The following is a 9547-nucleotide window of genomic DNA, read 5'->3' as shown; positions in this document are numbered from 1 at the left end:
TATTCTCTCCTCCAAGGGCACGTCTCCCTCTTCCCTCTGATTGGCTCCAACCCCCATCTCATCTCACTCCAGGACTCCAACCAAGCTTCCTGTGGTCTACCACACACACTCTGAAACTTGGATAATGCCACTCACGTAGTCTGAACATCACCTACTCCTGGGACCCTCTGAGCAGGGCACAAGGAATGGAGAGCTAGCATGCCCCCCAAACGAATCATCTCAGGACTTAGTAAAGTAGCAGAGAGCCTATTGGGCCCCCAGTCTGGAGGATGATGCCCAAAGGAGTCACAACTAGATCGTGGTTCTTTTCTTGGTACCAAATGCTCCATAGAGGTTGTAAAGAATAGCCTCTTACTTTTAGGAGTTTCAAACCCAACCGAGAGTAAGGAAACATTTAAAGGAGAAGGAAAATATTTTATTTGATATATTTTTCAGTTTTAGATATTTCCCCTGCATTATTTCCTTATCCTTACGACAGCCCTGAGTTGAGAATGCTGAGCCTCTAACTCTTGATGAAGAAGCATAGGCTAATTGTCAAGACCATATGGCCAGGAGGTAGTAGAACCTGCATTTAAATCCAGATTGTAGTGGCTCCAAAACTCTCTCTTTTTCTTATACTATACGACCTCCAAAAATAAAAATGCAGGATGCATATTTATCTGCAAATTTAATTCCAGCCAACCACTTTGAAAGCTGTCGTACTCCCCACCCTCCCACAGTGGGAAGCCCTCATAGTGTTGGGGCCTTAGGAATTGACACTGCAGGGTTTCCTAACACTTGGTTAGTGACTTGTTACAGGATCTGTGTTAACATTTGGACGACCAAGCACTTGAAAGACGTGGATCAATTACACAGTCTCTGTGCCAAGCTAATTAGTCCCTAACAGAGAGGCTATGTGTGCTGGGTCCTCCTGAAATTTTGAGAGGTAAAGAGGGAACCTCTAAGGTTGGGTTGTGAGAATAGCACCATCTCACCTGACCGTGGATTGCAATGTTCCTGGAGTCTAAAGTCTACATGAGATGCCTGGGGAAGCAGTGCTTTCTGGCTGGTACATTTGGATCCGTGCAATGGAAAGTCACTGGTGGCCCAAAAATCTGTACTTATTTCCAGCTGGTCCAACTCCAAAATATTTGTCTACATTACCCTTTTTCTCCTCTTCACTGAACTTCACTTTCTCAATATCATGCTGAAATCCCATGGCTCACAAATATTCCCTCTCCTATGCCAATAAAATGCACAATAGGGTCACCCCAAAGTCGTTGAGCCTCACAGCCTATAAGGAAGGAATGAAATCACATCTGAATTATAGCATAGGCTGGTACTTCTTAAATGCAAGAAGAATGTCGTATTCCATAACGGCTGCACTATCACCACTATTCAGGAAAAATAATAGTGACTTTAAGAAACTGGAATTCCCCCCCCCCCAAAATAGCCCTTCTCTTTAGCAGTGGAGTGCGTGTGTGTGTGTGTGTGTGTGTGTGTGTGTGTGTGTGTGTCGGATGGTTGGGGGGAGGTGCAGGGGGTGGTTAGGGGCAAGAGATTAAATGGATTTGTCAAGAGTTTTGTGACTAGGGAAGTTCCCTGGTGGCCTAGTGGTTAGGATTTGGTGCTTTCACTGCAGAGGCCTGGGTTTGATCCCTGGTCAGGGAACCATCCCACGTGTCATGTGGCCAAAATACGAAAAAAAAAAGAGAGAGAGAGTGATGTGACTAGAGTTCACATTGTATTAATTAGCTGCCGCAACCAATAAATCCCCAAATCTTACTGGCTTAACTCAGTTATGGTTTATTCCTCCCTGGTGTGAAATCCAAAATGGGTATTCTTGAACTGCAGGCAGATTTCCTCCAAGTGGTAATTTGGTAAACGGGCTCCTTCCATATTGTGGTTTCATCAACCTCAACATTTGGCTTCCAGGATCACTTGCCTAAGTGCTTCGGGCTAACAATAGGAAGAAGAGGATGGATGACATGGGTTTGGGGTGGGGAGGGGAGTTAAGGGCTTTGCCCCAGAAGTGGGGCACATCACCTCCGCTCACAGTGCCTGGAATTCAGTCACATGGCCATGGCCAGCTGCAAGGAAAGCTGGGAGCTGTAATCTACTGTGTTCCTAGGAAGAAGAAATGAGTTTGGTAAAGTCATTCACCCAGTAAGTCTGACGCTCATGGGTTGAGTAGGCCTATCCTAGTGGTCAGATAGAGCCATCCTTGTAAAATAAAAGTTCTTCCAAACAGTTTTACAAAAGGAAAAATGAAAACTTATACAAAAGGCTGGATCCACATTTCTGAGAACCTGTAATAAAGGGAGGTCTGAGGATTCTGTACAAGGTAGAAGGAGGGAAAAAAGCTATGATACTCAGAAATGGGGTTTTCCTTCCATCTGAACATGACAGGAGGCTTATTTACCCAAGGGAATTTCTACTTGTTAGCAGTTCAAGTAGTGTGACCCAGTGAGGAATTCTAGAGAGTTCCATGGAGGCTAGGGGGAGAAGACGAGAGGGTACCAGTGCCCATTCTTAGATCAAGCCTTGAGTCCTGTAATATTAATATTTGGGTCTAGAATATAGTGAGTGGGAATGTGTAACGAAAAGGCATAAACAGTGTGGGATGGACGAGAGAGCTTAGGATTTGGAGTCAGAAAGACTCGGGTAATTAAGAAGATGTGTGAACCTGGGGAAGTTATTATCTCCCCATGTATGAAATGGAGATAAACTCTGAGAGTATTTTTGATCTTTAAAAGGAGTGGAGATAATGTGTGTGTGTGTGTGTGTGTGTGTGCGTGCGTGCGTGTGTGTGTGTGTGTGTGTGTGTGTATAGAAATAATTATATGTATATATTATAGGTAGAATTATATTATTCAATATACAATATAATTATATATATATTATTCAAAATACATGTATGTGTATTAGTGTATGTGTGTGTTTATAAAACCTGGCACATAGAAATGCCCAATAAATACCAGGTCCCTTGGTTTCTACCTCCTTTCTCTCTGTCACTCAGAGTGGCCTCCGTTCTTTAGTAGTTTTGAATATTAGGTGGAACAAGCTATTTCTTTTGGCTCAGAGAGCTTATATGAAAATACAACATTACTCAATGCTAACCTCAGGCCAATATCATCCAGAAAGGTCAGCTGCCTATCAGGGATTACGCTTGCAATTACCTGTGTTTTGATCCAGGTTCCACACGCTGCAGAGCTCACAGAGGATGATTGTAACCCGTACCCTAACACGTACGCTAACCCTAAACCGTTGTCGTATACTAACATGTACCCTACACCGTACCCGTTCCCTAACCCTAACCCTAACCGTAACCCTTACCCGAAGCCTTACCCTAACCTGTACCCTAATCCTAACCCGTACACTAACACTAACCCGTACCCTAACACGTACGCTAACCCAAAACCATTGTCGTACAATAATATGTACCCTACACCGTACCCGTTCCCTAATCCTAACCTTAACCCTAACCCTAACCGTAACCCTTACCCGAAGCCTTACCCTAACCCGTATCCTAACCCTAACCCGTACACTAACCCTAACCCGTACCCTACCACGTACGCTAACCCTAAACCGTTGTCATACCCTAACCTGTACCCTAAACCGTACCCGTTCCCTAACCCTAACCCTAACACTTACCCTAAGCCTTACCCTAACCCGTACCCTAATCCTAACCCGTACACTAACACTAACCCATATCCTAACAGGTACCCTAACCCTAACCCACTGTCATACCCTAAACTTTACCCTAAACCGTACCCGTTCCCTTACCCTAACCCTAACCCTTACCCAAAGCCTTACCCTAACCCGTACCCTAATCCTAACCCGTACACTAACACTAACCCATACCCTAACACATACCCTAACCGTAACCCACTGTCGTACCCTAACACTTTCCCTAAACCGTACCCATTCCCTAACCCTTACCCTATCCCTAACCCTAATCCTTACCCTAAGCCAACATCACTAATTATTAGAGAATTGCAAATCAAAACTACAATGAGGTATCACCTCGCACCTGTTAGAATTGGCATCATCAGGAAATCTACAAACAACAAATGCTGGAGAGGGTGTGGATAAAAGGAACCCTCTTCCACTATTGGTGGGAATGTAAATTGATACAGTCACTATGGAGAACATTATGGAGGTTCCTTAAAAAACTAAAAATAGAATTACCATATGATCCAGCAATCCCACTACTGGGCATATACCCTGAGAAAACCATAATTCGAAAAGAGTCATGCACCACAATGTTCATTGCAGCACTATTTACAATAGCCAGGACATGGAAGCAACCTAAGTGCCCAGAGACAGACGAATGGATAAAGATGTGGTACATATATAAAATGGAATATTACTCAGCCATAAAATGCAATGAAATTGGGTCATTTGTAGAGACGTCGATGGATCTAGAGACTGTTCTACAGAGTGAAGTAAGTCAGAAAGAGGAAAACAAATATTGTATATTAATGCATATATGTGGAACCTAGAAAAATGGTACAAATGAACCAGTTTGCAGGGCAGAAATAGAGACACAGATGTAGAGAACAAACGTATGGACACCGAGAGGGTAAAGCCGTGGGGGGGGTGGTGGTGGGAGGAGTTGGGAGATTGGGATTGACATGTATACATTTATATGTATAAAATAGATAACCAATAAGAGCCTGCTGTATAGAAAAATAAATAAAATTAAATTTAAAATTTTTAAAAATAAATAAAATTTAAAAAAACAGAAAAGAGTTATTCCCTTCACATAAATGTATTTATATGAATGAATTATTTCCATGCTTATATCTATAAATACGAAAAAGAGGAATAAAATCTACCTTGAACCAAAAAAGAAAAAAAAAAAGAACCCACCAGTTATACAGAGGAAAACCCTATCAGGGTACTTGCTCCAGTGGTAAACAATTCTGAAGTTGGTCAGAGGTGGGGAATCGTCTCCCATGCAGCCAGCAGCCCCCCACCCCCACCCCACGGCAAGGAGAGTCCTCATTGCAAAGCTAGGGGGCCGTGCCGAGGCGTCTGTGAGTAAACGTGAGCTGAGCCCCAGGCCAGCTGCTGCTGAACTGTTCCCACCCTTCCCAGGTAAAACACCTGAATATGTACAAGGACTTGAAAGCCTACAGGAAGGGCCATGGAGCCACACCAGCAACAGCACGCCTGCCGACTTGGTGCCTGCAGGCCAGCCAGGATTGTCCTGGCCCCGGGCGCTCTTCTGGAATCTTTCCATTTCCCTGCCTGAGATACCCCTCTTGTCCAGGTCCCCACTGCTTTTTTCTTTCCTCACCTGTGCCCGGGGAGAAATTCCAGCGGCAGTTATGGGTGACACATCCTCTTCTTTAGCAGGTGGCAGCCTGGCAACTCCTGCAGAAAGTCCAGCAGAGCCCCACTCACACCGGGCCACCCACAAAGGCATAGCCCCTCACTCCCACCCATCAGCCCAGCCCCGACACGGCTGACGGGGCAGAGAATATGGCGTCAGGCACAGCTGCAGGGGCTCTTGCTGCCTGGAGTGGTGTTTATATTGATCTCAACCCAGGCACACCTGGGGAGGGCTGGCCCGCACGGTCAGGCTGCGCAGGTCAGCCAATCCTCACCCCTCAGGGGCTCACAGTTGCAGAAAATGGACCTTGCTGAACCGGCCAGGTCCAAGGAACAGGTGTGGGCTCCTGAGAGTCAGGATAGACAAGGGGCTGCAGCTCTGGCTTGTTTTCTAATCATTTTATCTGGCCCATGAGTGGGAGACAACTTCAAGAAGACCCTCTCCTAATGACAGGAACCCAGGAGTCAGGGAGAGGAGGGGTGGTGGGTGGAGACAGAGGCCTGGTGCCCCAGCTGCAGTGGAAGTCTCTGGAAGGCCAGGCAGAGGGTGGCCGCACAGGGGAAGAGCGCATCTCTGCCCATCTGCATTGTCATCAAAGGAGACGCCACTCAGCAGCGTGATGTGCGTGCGGGGGTGGGGCGTGTGGGGAGAGGGGCGCATCCTCCTCCACATGCTCAACACAGAGCTGCCGGGGCTGCCCTCAGAACTCGCAAGGTGGGCTTCCTTTGTGGCGCAGTGGTTAAGAATTCGCCTGCCAATGCAGGGGACACGGGTTCGAGCCCTGGTCTGGGAAGATCCCACATGCCGTGGAGCAACTAAGCCCGTGCACCACAACTGCTGAGCCCGCGTGCCACAACTACTGAAGCCCACGCGCCTAGAGCCTGTGCTCTGCAACAAGAGAGGGCACCGCGATGAAAAGGCTACAACGAAGAGTAGCCCCTGCTCTCCGCAACTAGAGAAAGCCCGCGCGCAGCAACAAAGACCCAAAGCAGCCAAAAAAAAAAAAAAAAAAAAAAACTCGCAAGGCGATTGGAGAGTCCTGTCAGCAACTACCTGTTACTGTCAGGAGGAGGAAGTCAGGACCCGGTACAAAGACAAGAAGGGGAAGGGAGTGAGAAAGTCGGGGGCATGAGACATCGTATACGAAGAAAAAACGCAAGCAGACATCTCAAGTGCCACCTCTGCATCTGCTCACACGCTCAGCCTCCAGCTACACTCCCCACACTTCTCACCAGCCTCCTATGCTCCTGCATACACCCGTACTCACCACGGTGTCTTGCTGGGCACATAATGAATGCCCAATAATACAGAGTTCCTTTCATTTAAAGGAGAAGCATCCTTTAAATATCACAACTGCAGAGCCTGCGTGCCACAACCACTGAGCCCACATGGCACAACTACTGAAGCCTGCATGCCTAGAGCCCGTGCTCTGCAACAAGAGAAGCCACTGCAATGAGAAGGCCACACGCCGCAGCGAAGAGTAGCCCTCGCTCTCCGCAAGTAGAGAAAGCCCGAGCACAGCAACAAAGACCTAATGCAGCCAAAAACAAATAAAATAAATTAATTAATTTTTTTAAAAAAACTCATTCATCTGTGCCACCGAGAGGAATCAAAATTATTTTCTAAGAATTTGGACCTAACCTGATAGTAACGTGTTCTAGAGAAGAACACTACTTTTGGAGTTTGAGCTTGGCTCTGCCTTTTAACTGTCATCTGGGGTACGTTACTAAATCTCTCTGTGACTTAGTTTTCTCATCTGTAAAATGGCAATAATCCTGTCTGTATTGGAAACAATGTTGTGTGTCTTCCTAATTACAATTGCTTCCTGAATACCACCGCAACACACACACACGCTCACACACATACACCCTTACACAAACACACACACAGAGCCCTCAACAGCTTTGTTTGTATTGTCAGTTTGGGGGGTGCGGGTGACATCTGACTCAAACCAGGCCAAGAAGATTCTCTCCTCTGGCATTTTAAATTTGTGATTGGGAAAATCTAGTACTTTCTGGACTCATCTTGAACTTGAGGGCTCAGGGGAGGTAACATTCCCCCTACCATATGGTTTGAAAAACAGAGGAAGATGGTCAGCAGAGAAAGAAAGATGAAGTAGATGTGAAAGTGAAGCAGAGGACTTCCCTGGTGGCTCAGTGATTAAGAATCCACCTGCCAATGCAGGGGACACGGGTTCGAGCCCTGGTCCGGGAACATCCCACATGCTGCAGACAACTAAGCCCGTGTGCCACAACTATTGAGCCTGCGCTCTAGAGCCCGCGAGCCACAACTACTGAAGCCCGCATGCCTAGAGCCCGTGCTCTGCAACAAGAGAAGCCACCACAATGAGAAGCCCGCGCACCGCAGCAAAGAGTAGCCCCCGCTCGCCGCAACCAGAGGAAACCCACGCACAGCAACGAAGACCCAACGCAGCCAAAAATAAATTAATTAATTTAAATAAATAATAATTTTTTTAAAAAAGAAAGTGAAGCAGAAATGACACCCTTGCATTTTCATACTAAATTCCCTCTTTTAGCAATCAGACTCCTAACCAACAGACCACCTCACAGCCTTGTTAGGATTAAGTGTGAGGAGGTCGGTAAAGAACCTAGCCTGGAATGAAGCCAGTGCTCACTAAATGGCATTTGGGAGTTGTTATGCCCTTCACTCACATCTGGGGTGGGCTTCAATTCAGATTACTGGTCTTGGTGAGATTTTTTTTGTCACAAGACAAAATTTTCTTTAGGCTTTATAAAACTATAAGACTTAAATGTCTACTTAGCTGGCAGCACCAAATAACTGCATGCCAAGGTAAATCCAGGGAAGACGAGGGCCTCATTACCAAGGCTCTGAAGGCCCCACTCAGCTTCGAGTAACCAAAAAGACAAACTAAGGGAACCAGCTTAGGGAACCAGCAAAAGAGTACCCAAAATAAAATCAGAAAAGAGGACATCTAAAAGGAAATGAATTTAATTTTGACATACCTTTGAGTTTTGTGCAATTTAAACTTTTTTGTAGCATTTTAAAATATTTGGAATTACATATGGATTGATATTCTTGTCAGCGTTCAGCATCTCTAAAAGTTTCTTTCTGGCTCTTACCCTGTTACGGAAATTAGACAGCAACCAATCTCAGCGTTGGGATAGGCAGGATCGAGTTAAGGTAGTTTGCAAAATTACATAATGAATAACCCATAAATGTACTCCTTAACCCACCTAGGGGTATTAGCACTTTGTGAGGTCAGTTGTTTGCCCAAAGGACCTCTAACTGGTGCATTTCAGGAACTGTGACAAATGGAGCATAACAGGGCAGCTCTCTTCCTGTAGCCCCAGAATTAGGAACCAGGGACCCTGGGGAAACGTCAAGTACTGCGCTTTGTAAAGAGAAGTCAACCAGCTCCCCAGGGCCTTATTAAGAGGTTACAAACTGGTCCTGCCATTACCAACCAGCCCAGTCGTCCTCATCTCACATTAAGATAGACATTGTATGAAACACAGTTTTGATGGCCAGAATTCATACATGCCTCTCCCCCATCCCTGCTGCTACTGGGGAGGGAAGAGGGCCTATCCCTCCAGAAAACCAAGGGGAGCACTTGTTTCAGAGAATCACTCCCCTAGTGTAGGAGTGTGTACAAGAAGGGGGGAAATGAAATTCACTGCCTAGCTGGTTGGTTACTGCAGTCGCACCCCACCCCCACCCCAGTGCTTCATGATGGGAGACATTCTGGAAGAGTTTAACACGTATATCAGGAAATTGGGTCTTCAGAAATGAAGGTGGACAAGAAGAGGTGGAACTCCCTCCCAAGACAATTACACGTATCATACAGGCAAAGGCCACCACGTCTGCCTGGTGCCCAGGAGTAGAAAGAATCAGACGAAGCCAGAAGGAGACTAGAGTCGCCTCCTTACCACCAGCAGGTGACCTAAGAGCACCCTTGCTGCCTCTCCTACTGCCTCTCCCTGCCCTCTAGACCAGAGGTGTCAGGGCCCAGAACAAGGAGGGGTGAAGTGAAAGAGCAGGCTGTACCTCCACCAGCTAGCGCCCAGTTCCTACATTGTAAGCACTGTAAGGACATATTCCTCATGCCCAGCATGTGCCTGGCCCAGAGAAGACATCTGATACTTGTGTTGAAAAAGGAATGAGTGAATGAAAGTATCCCAATTCACCTTCTTTCTCAGTCACTCACTGCTTTCCTGGTTTAGGAGTCATATTTGTCAGTCAGAGGAG

This window comes from Pseudorca crassidens, chromosome 19 (assembly GCF_039906515.1).
Source record: "Pseudorca crassidens isolate mPseCra1 chromosome 19, mPseCra1.hap1, whole genome shotgun sequence".
NCBI classification, from domain to species: Eukaryota; Metazoa; Chordata; class Mammalia; order Artiodactyla; family Delphinidae; genus Pseudorca; species Pseudorca crassidens.
Note: the sequence above shows the minus strand (reverse complement) of the source record.